The sequence below is a fragment of the Nycticebus coucang genome, chromosome X (assembly GCF_027406575.1).
Source record: "Nycticebus coucang isolate mNycCou1 chromosome X, mNycCou1.pri, whole genome shotgun sequence".
Classification (NCBI taxonomy): Eukaryota; Metazoa; Chordata; class Mammalia; order Primates; family Lorisidae; genus Nycticebus; species Nycticebus coucang.
In genome coordinates, this window is record NC_069804.1 from 164925307 (window position 1) to 164937453 (window position 12147).

Sequence of the window (12147 nt, forward strand, 5' to 3'; positions counted from 1 at the left end):
GCATACTGAAGTCCTGCTGTGGGCCTTGCAGAACCTACATACCGGAAAATTTGCCCTCCATAAATGTGAGTTTTGCATCCAGTGATAACAGTATTTTTGATCTATTTTTGTTTCAAAAGAATTTATATATAAGTGGACCCACACAGTTCAAACTTGATTTTTTTCATGGATCAACTGTACTGTACCCAGCAAAGCTGTCCTTCATAAATAAAGGAGAGATAAAGACTTTCCCAAACAAAAGCCAAGTTTATCACCACCAACCTTGTCTTATACCACTAAATGCTAAAAGGAATTCTTCAAGCTGAAAGAAAAGAATGTTAATTTATAACACAAAAAACATCTGAAACTACATTGTGTGCTGGCTCACACCCATAATCCTAGCACTTTGGGAGGCCAAGATGGGAGAATTGCTTTAGGCCAGAAGTTCAGGACCAGCCCAAACAACAGCGAGACCCTATCTCTACAAAAAAAAAATAGAAAAATTTAGGCAGATGTAGTAGTAGACACCTGTAGTCCCAGCTACTTAGGATGCTGAGACAGGAGAATTACTTGAGCTCAAGAGTTTGAGGTTGCAGTGAGTTATGATGATGCTATGGTGACTCTAACCTGGGTGACAGGGCAGAACTCTGTCTCAAAGAAAAAAAACCTCATAAAAACTGTAAAACTTCCTGGTAAAAGTAAGTATCCAGTTAAATTCAGAATACACTAATACTGCGATGGTGGTATGTAAATCACTCATGTTTTTAGTATAAAAGTTAAGAGACAAAAATGTAAAATGTGGAGGAATGAAGTAAAAGTGTAGAGTTTTTTATGCAATCAAAGGTAGTTGTTATCAGCTTAAAATAGCTTGTTATAGCTGGGTACAGTGGCCTAATCCTAGCACTCTGGGAGGCCGAGGAGGGTGGATTGCTTAAGGCCATTAATAGGGCCCCAGAGTTCGAGACCAGCCTGAACAAGAGCAAGACCCTATCTCTACCAAAAAATAGAAAAACTAGCCAGGCATTGTGGCAGGTGCCTATAGTACCAGCTACTTGGGAAGCTGAGGCAAGAGAATCACTTGAGCTCAAGAGTCTGAGTTTGTTGTAAATTATGACGCCTTAGCACTCAACTGAGGGCAACAAAGTGAGACTCTCTCTCTCTCTCTCTTTTTTTTTTTTTTCTGCAGTTTCTGGCCGGGGCTGGGTTTGAACCCACCACCTCCAACATATGGGGTCGGCACCCTACTCCTTTGAGCCACAGGCGCTGCCCACAAAGTGAGACTCTCTCTCAAAAAACAAAACAAAACACACGAAAACACTAGCCAGGCATTGTGGCAGGTTCCTGTAGTCTAAATTACTAGGGGCTTGGTGCCTGTGGCTCAGGGCTAGGGCACCAGCCCCATACACTAGAGATGGCGGATTCAACCCCAGCCTGGGCCTGCCAAACAACAATGACAACTACAACCAAAATGTAGCCGGGGGTTGTGGCAGCTGCCTGTAGTCCCAGCTAGTTGGGAGGCTGAGGCAAGAGAATCTCTTAAGCCCAAGAGTTTGAGGTTGCTGTGAGCTGTGACACCATGGCACTCTACCCAGAGTGACAGCTTGAGACTCTGTCTCAAAACAAAACTACTAGGGAGGCTGAGGCAGGAAGATCACTTGAGCCCAGGAGTTTGAGGTTGCTTTGAGTTATGACGCCATAGTACTCTACCGAGGGTGACAAAGTAGTCAAAAAATAAATAAATAGCCTATTATAACTACAAGATTTTTTTTTTTTGTGAGAGTCATGGTAGCCATTAACCTAAAATGTACAGTGGATATACAAAAGATAAAAAGAAAGAAATAAGAGCATACTGTTAGAGAAAATCACTTAGTCACAAAGGAAGACCACAAGAGTGAAAGAAAGGAACAAAAGATCTATAGATCAACCAGAACACAATTACCAAAATGGAAGTAGCAAAGCCTTATATATCAATAATTGCCTTAAACATAAATGGTTTAAATACTCCAATCAGAAAACAGAGTAGCTGCATTGACTAAAGGACAAAAAACCCAACTATGCACTCCCTACGAGAGATTCATTTCATCTATAAGGACCTGAAAGTTAAGAGATGAAAAAATATACTCTATGTGATGTTTTTGATATTTGTCTCCTCCAAATCTCACATTGAAATTTTATCCCCAGTGTTGGAGGTGGGGCTTGGCACCTCCCTCCTCTTTCTCTCTTGCTTCTGCACTCTCGCCGTGTGATCTCTACATGCCAGCTCCCTTTAGCCTCCCTTTCATGTTCCACCATGAGTAAAGCAGCCTGAAGGTGGCGATACACAGACACACAACCCGCTCTACCCCCTGGGGTTCATGCCTCAAAGTAGTGTCCAGGGCATCATTCATACACTCTCAGAGAGTTTATGAGGGTCTAGCTGAGGTCAAAGCAGGGACAGAAAATGCCCTCTTGTCCTCCTCGACCTACCTAATTATGCATGGCAGGGTACTCACATGTATTTTTCTCAACTTGAAGACAAGAGAGCATTCATCACATGATTCGTGACCCAAAACCTGTGATGGTAACAAGACAATTAAATGAATATTCAGAAACAAAATAGATCGCAGGTTTCTAATGTCAACTCTAGATAAGAATAGAAGGAGATACTTTTTTTTTATTAAATCACAGCTGCGTACAATAATGCAATCATGAGGTACAATGTACTGGTTCCATATTCGGTCTGAAATATTTTCACCGAACTGGTTAACATAGCCTTCATGGCATTTTCTTAATTATTGGGTTCAAACCCTTATACTCTACCCTTAGTAAACTTCACCTGCACCCTTCTAAGATGCACCCTAGATGTGGACCCACCAAACACCCTCCCTTCACCCTTCCTCACCCTCCTTTCCCCTCCCTTGCCTCAGAAGGAGATACGTTATACTGTTAAGCTCTTGTCCAGAGCAAGTGGACAGCAATCCTCTCCTGCTCAGGAGTAAGAGCAGCAGGAGGACACAGAAGGTTCCAGCCAGGTCTCTATCTTTGAAGGTACTACCATTATAGAGAATAATAAATAGGGCATGTATAGAGCAGAAAATTTTTTTTTTTTTGAGACAGTCTCACTCTGTCGCCCTTGGTAGAGTGCCATAGTGTCACAGTTCACAGCAACCTCAAACTCTTGGGCTCAAGTGACTCTCTTGCCTCAGCCTCCCAAGTAGCTGGGACTACAGGGGCCTGCCACAGCACCCAGTAGTTTTTACAGATGAGCTCTCACTCTGGCTCAGGCTAGTCTAGAACTCCTGAGCTCAAGCAACCCACCCACCTTGGCCTCCCAGAGTACTAGGATTACAGGAGTGAGCCACAGCACCTATCCTTAAAGCAGAGAATTGTTACTCATCTTTGATGTGCTATTAAGTTCAACAACAAGAGCAGATGTCAATCTCTGTATCTTGATTTTTCTCAGCACTCCTGACAGATGCATCCTTTTTATACAGCTAGTTTGAATAGACACAAAACTCTCCAGAAGCTACCCTGATGGTGAGTTTTGGCTTTGGGCCAGGAATTTTCTTTCTTTAGAGAGTACTTTCGGATGTATATTTTGCTTTACCATCGGGCCTCTCCCATACATGAACTTCTCTCCTGGCCTTTCATTCAATCCCCTACAGCCCTTGCTCTGCCCCTCTGATATTAAAAGCTCACAAAAGTAGCCCCGCCCCATAGGCGGCGCCTGTGGCTCAGTGAGTAGGGCGCCGGCCCCATATGCCGAGGGTGGCGGGTTCAAACCCAGCCCCAGCCAAACTGCAACAACAAGAACAACAAAAAAAAAAATAGCCGGGCGTTGCGGCGGGCGCCTGTAGTCCCAGCTGCTCGGGAGGCTGAGGCAAGAGAATCGCGTAAGCCCAAGAGTTAGAGGTTGCTGTGAGCCGTGTGACGCCACGGCACTCTACCCAAGGGCGGTACAGTGAGACTCTGTCTGTACAAAAAAAAAAAAAAAGTAGCCCCGTCCCATTAGCTCCCAAGTAATCTCAGCACTAGGGTCTTTCCCCATTAGAGCATCTCAGACAGAGAGTGGGGATCTCTAGTGAATGACCATGTCCTTAGAACCAGTCCGGCTACATCCCCACCTGCCTGCACATGGAGAACAGCACAGACTTCCTGACTGTCCTTGCTGCCCGCACATTACAGGAAGAGCACAGTGCTCCTCCCACCCGGCAGGCTTGCCCACATTGCCCTTGGGCTGGGCTCCCGCTCTGACCCTGGGGCCTTCTCCTTGCACATAGATGTCCTGGTTTTGTAAGTACATTGGATGCTGGCCACTTGTGAATGCCTGCTCCCTCTGGACCCAACCCTACATCATCTCACGTGCTCAGTTCCTGCCAGAAAGAGGATTGGAGGGGCAAGCAGAACTCCAGGCAGTGGAGAGCAGCTACCTTGACATAAGCTCTGAGTATCATCCTGAGGGAGAGCAGATGTTGAGTCCCTCCAGCAGGGTGACCAGATCCTCAGAGATTCAGGGGGACCAGCCAGCTGGAACTTCCAAAGGCTTTCACCCCAAGCCCTGAGACTGGGAGACCGTCTAACTGTAGCCTGTATCTGATCAGCTGGCCTGCTGCTGCCAAGCGACAGTGGCACACACACTGGTTACTGTTGCCATCTGTCCCGACTCAGACACCTGGAACCAGGCTCAACCTTGAGCCCTTCCTCTCCCAGTTCTGTAGAGCAGTTCCCAAGGCCCCTGAGTCCAGATTGACCCATGCTTTAGCACCAGCCATTTCCCAGGAGGCTCTCTCTCTGGCCACCAGAGCCCTCCTTTACAATCAAGGCTGCTCTTTCCCTAACAACCTCGCCCACAGAATCAGGAGTGAGGTGTCCCCATTCACTGAACATTCCTTTCCCACACACCCATTCATACCACCTGCCCCCAGTGCTTGCAAAGTCGGAGGGGCTTCGTGCTCCAGGAATGGCCTTCAGGACACCCTGAGAATGGACTCATGACCTGTTCCCTGCCCCTCTCCATGTCTGACCCTACAGTAGGTTCTGGGCACAGATTCCTACATGGGCAGGTAGAGGAGGCACTCACAGGGCACACCTGAGTGCAGAGCAGGTGACCGGGTGTGTGTGAGGGCTCCCCCAACAGGAATTCACCCCCTGCCTTACCAAGGAACTAGTCTGGCTATGGACACCATCGCTATCTCCAGGTCAAGGTTAAGTCAGAAAAGCCAGATTGCGCAGATCAGCAGAGCTGCAAGATGGCCTTCCCAGTTCCCAGAGAGCAGTACCCAAAGATTTCTTTTTTCAAATCATGCATGTCAAAAAAAAAGTGTCAGGGCACACGCAACAACAATCCCGGGGGCTGCACTCGACACAGCTGGAAGGCAATTCCCCTGTGATGTTCTGCAAGTGCATTCTGGACAACCTTTTCTGGAATGTCTTTCTAAAGGCCTTTCCAGGGGAAGACATGGCTAATCCAAGCTCTGGTTAAAGCAGTTTTTATTCAGATGTAATGTGAAGCCTTTCCCCAGGCCCTCTGTAGTGTTTCCTGTGTGTCTTATCCTACTTCCCACTTCTACAGGCTTTAGCCTATGGGAGTGCAGAGGGCAGAGGCCTGCCTGTGGGCTCAACAGATGGCTTGGAAGTTCAGTCTCTGGGCTCACCAGCTCCAGAAATGTGGGAATGTCCCTGCGCCCCTCCCCACCTATCTCCCCTTCTGCCCCATGGGCACAGCAGTGTGTGGGGAGGAAGCAACGGTGACAGTGCCTGGCCGTGTTTGAGCCCTTTGAACCTGGCAGGTTCATCTCTCTTCCATTTCCTACTTTCTTTCTCTGACTTTTCAAGGCGATGGCAAGTCTCCACACCCATCACCTGGGAATGACTGCAGTTCCAGGTTGCACCGCTGGTTCACTTTTTCCTGATGTCAAATTTAGGAAAATGTCAGACCACATCCCCCTGGGAGTCACAGCAAAACAGCTAAAGCTGAGGCCCTACAGTCTCCCCCTGACACCCGCTTACACCCTTCCTGTGCCCCATGACCTCGTGGTCTTTTTTCTCTTCCCCTTATTAAAACCTGCCTTGCAAGCCAGGCGCGGTGGCTTACGCCTGTAATTCCAGCACTTGGGAGGCCGAGGCAGGTGGATTGCCTGAGCTCACCAGTTGGAGACCAGCCTGAGCCAGAGCGAGACCGCAGCTCTAAAAAAAAATATCTGGGCATTGTGACCGGAGCCTGTAGTCCCAACTACTTGGGAGGCTGAAGCAAGAGAATCACTTGAGCCCAAGTGTTTGAGGTTGCCGTTAGCCATGACACCACCAGCACTGTACCGAGAGTGACAAAGTGAGACGGACAACAAACAGACAAAACCAAAACAAAACTTTGCAGCAGTGACTGTCTCTCTTGCTAAAGGCTTCAGCAACCTCCTCCCCAAGGGCCTTTGGGTGTAATTCAAAAGAGTTGCCAAGAGATGGCGCTATTCTCATTAGCAAGCCAGACTTAAGCTGGCAAAAGGAGTATTTCAACACATGACTTTGACAAAATCAGCTTTCTGCAAATGAATAAACCATAAGGACGAGATAAATAGGCTTCGAAAGTTGTACGAGGTGCGAGATCATAAACAAATAAGAACCTATGCGTTGGTTATGTACTTTTGAGTCCTACACACTCTGTGACAATGATTTGTAAACAGAACTGGAACAGCCTGCTACCCAGATAAGTCACAGGGGGCTTTTCAGAACACATCAAGTACTGGGAGGGGGTCAACGATGTTTTAAACTAGGCGCAGTGTGTTCGAGCAGGCTTTACAGGTGGGTCTGAATCTTGGCCCTTCAGCTTATGAGCTGGGCGACTTTGGCCAGGTCCCTCACGCTCTCTGGGCTTCCCTTTCTTCATTTGTAAAATGATTAGTAATTCATTAAATCATCAGTAAAGTTCTGTGAGGCATCCACGAAATAATTCACGTGAAGAAATAAACATTTAGCATGAGAGAGGTCAGTAAATGAGAACTAGTCTTTATTAGCTCTTAGCTTGATTTGTGGCTAGTCACACTGAGTCTCAGGGATGCCTAAAAGATAGAGCTGTGTCAGTGATCAAGAGCACAAGCTTTGTTGTTCAGTTCCTCTACTTAACAAAGGATTGTGGGACTATCACTCAACCTTTCTGGGCCTCAAGTTCATGACTGGAGGAAATTAGAATGTTTAACACCCATCCTGCAGGCTGCTGTGGGGATTAAACATGGCTATGTACGTGTAAGTGCCTTTCCCGTACCTGGAGGCTGCTGTAGAAGAGCAGAACAACAGCATGACACACGCTCTTGTCCGGAAAACAACTAACATTCATGCTGCCTTGTCTGAGCCTGGTTCACCTATTTCTCCCCCGCCAGCCCTCATTTGCAGACAGAAGTAGCAGACACTGAAGATTTCAGAAAAAGAAAGGGAGAGAAAAAGAATACATAAAATAGGGAGAGTTCTACCATCTACATTTTTTTCTGGTTTGGAAAAGACAGACATTCTCTTGACTTTGGTGGTTGTACTACAACTTACATAAATCAACAGTGAGCCTCCCAGCCGACCGTGATCCCCAGCCTCCCAGCCCACCTGTAATCCCAGCACTCTGGGAGGTCGAGGCAGAATGGTTGCTTGAGCTCAGGAGTTTGAGAACAGCCTTAGCAAGAGTGAGACCCTATCTCTACTAAAAATGGAAAAACTAGCTGAGTGTTGGGGGGAGCTGTAGTCCCAGCTACTTGGGAGGCTGAGGCAAGAGGATCACTTGAGCCTAAGAGTTTGAGATTGCTGTGAGCTATGGTGACAATGTCACGGCATGCTACCCAGGGTGACAGAGTAAGTAAGACTCTGTCTCAATGACTTAAATAAATAAATAAATAGTGAGCCTCCCTGAAGCTCAGTCTTCCTCTGCCGGTCCCGCCTCTCTGGAAATGTCCAAGTTCTTGTGTGCCTGAACCTTTGGTTTCCTGCAAGCCTCTTAACATTGTCTCTCTCACAAGTTCCTCTAGGGCAGTGGTTCTCAACCTTCCTTTAATACAGTTCCTCATGTTGTGGTGACCCCCAACCATAAAATTATTTTCATTGCTATATGGTTGGGGGTCACCACAACATGAGGAACTGTATTAAAGGGTCGCAGCATTAGGAAGGTTGAGAACCACTGCTCTAAACGTAATTACAATGTGTTGGCTGATTTAACAGTCCCATGGCACCATCCACCCTTATCTACTCTGGTCAGCTCAAATTCCCATGGCCTTTTTCCTATGAACTGTTGTCAAACTATGTCTCCATCATCTGCTCTGTCCACAACTAAGTACTTGAAAAAATGTGCACATCAGACAAAAAAAAGAAAGAAAGAAAGAAAAGGAAGCCAGGCGGGGCAGTGACTCATGCCTGTAATCCCAGCACTCTGGGAAGCTGACATGGGTGGATCACCTAAGCTCAGTAGTTCAAGACTAGGCTGAGCAAGAGGGAGACCCCGTCTCTAAAAAATAGCCAGGCTTTGTGGCAGGCACCTGTAGTCCCAGCTACTCAGGAGGGTGAGGCAACAGAATCGCTTGAGTCTAAGAGTTTGAGGTTGCTATGAGCTGTGACACCACAGCACTCTACCAAGGGTGGTAAAGTGAGACTCTGTCTGGAAGGAAGGAAAGAAAGAGGAAAGGAAAAATATGCACATCACTTTGTGCATGTCCAACTTTCAAAGTTCTGCTGAAGCTGTGGAGGGCATGGTGATTGCTGGCCTTCACCATGAGAACCCCTGAGCCACTTCAGTGGTCCCATGGTTGCTACTCAAAGAGTGGTCCAGGGACAAGCAGCATACTAACTAAATCAGGACAGACTTCTGTTTTAACAAGAACCTCCAGTGATTCAAGTGTCTGGTGGAGTTTGAGAGGCATGGCTCTATGGTAGCTTTGGGCTCCCAGAGGCTAAAATCCACTGACATGAGGAAACGTTATTCTATCAAGGAACTAAGTAAGGTTCATCATGATGTGTACAAAGCCATATAGCTATTGAGTAGGAGACCCAAGGTTAATAGCCAGGTTACTTGACTCTTAGTTCATGGATTTCTGCCCTGTTCTTGTCAATTGCATCCTGTGACAGATCCCCCTCTTTCCCAGAGGCCAGGCACGTGCTTTTATTTCTGGGACTAAGCCACAGGCTTATGCCTAATTCTTGTAACAGGGCCCCTGTCTCAGGTTCCCCGCATCTAAATCCATGACTTAGTTCCTTACTGCTTTAGCTCAGGCTGCCATAACAAGCCACAGTCTGAGTGGCTTAAACAAAAACATTCATTTCTCATGGTTCTGGAGGCTGGAAGTACTAGATCAGGGTACCAGCATAGTGCGCCTCTGGTGATGGCTGCCTTCTTGCTGTATTCTTACATGGTGGAGAAAGAAAAAAAGACAGCTCTACCATGTCTTTTCTCTCTCACTCTTTCTTTTGAGACAGGGTCTTGCCATGTCACCCAGGCTGGAGTGTGGTGACACATTCATAGCTTACTATAACCTTGAACTCCTTGGCTGAAGTGATCCTCCTGCCTCAGCATCTAGAGTAGCTAGGACTATAGGCAGGTGCCACCATGCCTGGCCAATTTTAAGTTTTGTTGTTGTTGTTTTTAGAGATAGGGTCTTGCTATATTGCCCAGGCTGGGATGGAACTCTTGGCTGCAAGTGATCCTTCCACTTTAGCGTCAACAGTGCTGAGATTACAGGTGTGAGCCCTATGTCTTTTCTTATATGGGCACTAACCCTATTCATGAGGGTTCTGCCCTTGTAACTCAATCATCTCCTAAAGGCCTCATCTATTATCATTACATTAGGGGTTAGGATTTCAGCATATGAATTTAGGAGGGGGTGAAAACATTTACCTAACAGCAAGTTCCTCCAGAACTGGAGTGAAGCCTGTCCCCACCACTTATTCCCTGACCCCCAACACATTCCTCATCCTAGTCCTGGTGGGGAACCTGTGGCCTTAGGGCCACATGTGGCTTTCTGGATCCTTGAGTGAGGCCTTTTGACTGGATCCAAATTTTACAGAACTAAACCTTTTAATAAAGCAGCAGAATGGCCGAAAACATTTAATCGGGGCCCATGCACATCTGAAATGCAAGTCAAATGGCAGATGGAGGTGAGGAGGGAAGGAAACAAATCCCAGACCTTCTTCCCTTCTCTTGGGTTTCATTCTATGAAATCTAAACTTGTGAGTCATGACAGCTTTGCCTCAGGACTCTCAGACCCTACTGAGCAGGAGAGGTGGGGGAGGGGCCTCTGGCTAGTACCAGGTATTTTTCTCAGCATGAATGAGATTGAAGTATGTGTCAGGGGAGCAGCAGTCTACAAGTAAAATAACTTGCAGCTTTTTGAGGCTTGGTTTGGTTTTCTGGAGATGAGTGATTCATGATGAAGAACTGCTATCAGCGTTTTCAAAGTTCCAGTCCCTGTATATCTCCAGTTGTGGAAGTAAAAAGGAAGGCTGGTAAAATTTGAATGTTCATGAGCTATATAGACATATACACACATATATATGTATATCTATATATATACATAGATACATAGATAGATACAGATATGGATAAAGATGCCACGAATAGGTAGGTGTGCCTTTAATGGCCAGAATGATATATAATCCTTGAATGCGAGCTGCATCACTCTGCTGGGAGAGAAGGCAGTGCTTCTTGTGCCTGTGACATCAGCTGGGATAGGTTATTACTAGCTACCTATTGCTGTTGATCAGAAAGAAAGAAAGCCTTCACCTGTCTGGTGAGGTTTTAAGAATTAGAGATCAATCTCAAGCAATCTCCGGTGCACATTCTAGATTTCCATACACAGAGCAGAGTGCAATGTGGGACATGGATTGCTTAAGTTGTTTGTGTCCCTTGATGTCTGCATCAGGTTATTAGAATAACATGGAAGTAGCTGCTGAAATCTCTACAGCCCATGAGTAAAGATGAGGAACAATGATTCCTAACAAGAATAATTATCCAGGCCTACCAGTGGTGATGAAATCTCAGGGGCAGAGCCTCAGTGCCTGTCAGCAGTAGGCAAACCTAGAACCAGGGTTCTGGGCCCCAGTGGCAGCACTTGAGCCTCAGGGGCAGGTTGCTGGGCCTGATGGCAGTGGGAGAAGGAGCACCAGAATCAGGGCTGTAGGGCTAGGCAGCAGTGCAGGAACCATGCAGGCAGAGCCACAGGACCAGGTGGAGGTCATGGGGTTAGAGGTACATGGCCAGGCTGCTGAATAACCAGGGCTGTCCCCATCACCAGGTTCTACAGAGACAATTGCTTCAGGGTGTCTCACGTGACATCTGTGGAGCCTGTTCTGCTCAGATCTCCTATGGGGGAAGGGGTGCTTGGGTCCCTGTCATGGGGCACAGTAGAGTGTCTACTCCCTCCCTGCCCTGGCTGGGACCACACACAGGCAACCAAGCAAAGCCAAGTGTAGGGGTAGACCTGGCACTCTAGACCTGAGAGCTCGGGAATGGCATCAGTTGTAGCAACCTGAACACAGGAGCTACCAATTTCCTGCTGTTCCCCCTCTCCAGTGTAATGGTGTTGCATAGACTCCAGGTATCTCCCTGATGGGTCTGGAGAGTCTGCAGTGGTGGTGAGCCCCTCCTAGCTCAGGCCTCAGTGCCTGCGGGACAGTATGGAGCCCCAGAGTTCTCTCTCCCCATCCTTCCCCAGGTGTGGATGCCTCCTGCAGATACCTTCTGATCTTGCCGAGTAGATCACCTCATCACCTTCTGCTTCACTCTGAATGGCCCTCATTACTTCTCCAATGATTCACAGTGCTCTTTCCAAGAAGGTTTATTTATTAAGTGAGCATACACCTGTAACATTTTTTTTTCTTTTTGGAGACAGAATCTCAACTCTGTTGCCCAATCTAGAGTGCCATGGGGTCAGACTAGCTCACAGCAACCTCAAACTCCTGGGCTCAAGCACTCCTCCTGCCTCAACCTCCAGAGTAGCTACGACCACAGGTGCCTGCCATAATGCCTGGCTTATTTTTCTATTTTTAGTAGAGACAGAGTCTCACTCTTGCTCAGGCTTGTCGCAAAGTCCTGAGCTCAAGTGATCCTCCTGCCTCAGCCTCCCAGAGTTCTGGGATTACAGGCGTGAGCCACTGCATCCGGCTGGCCTTTCAATTCTTTATATTATACTATTAGATTAAAAATGTCTTCAAATAGAAGCTATCTTAAAA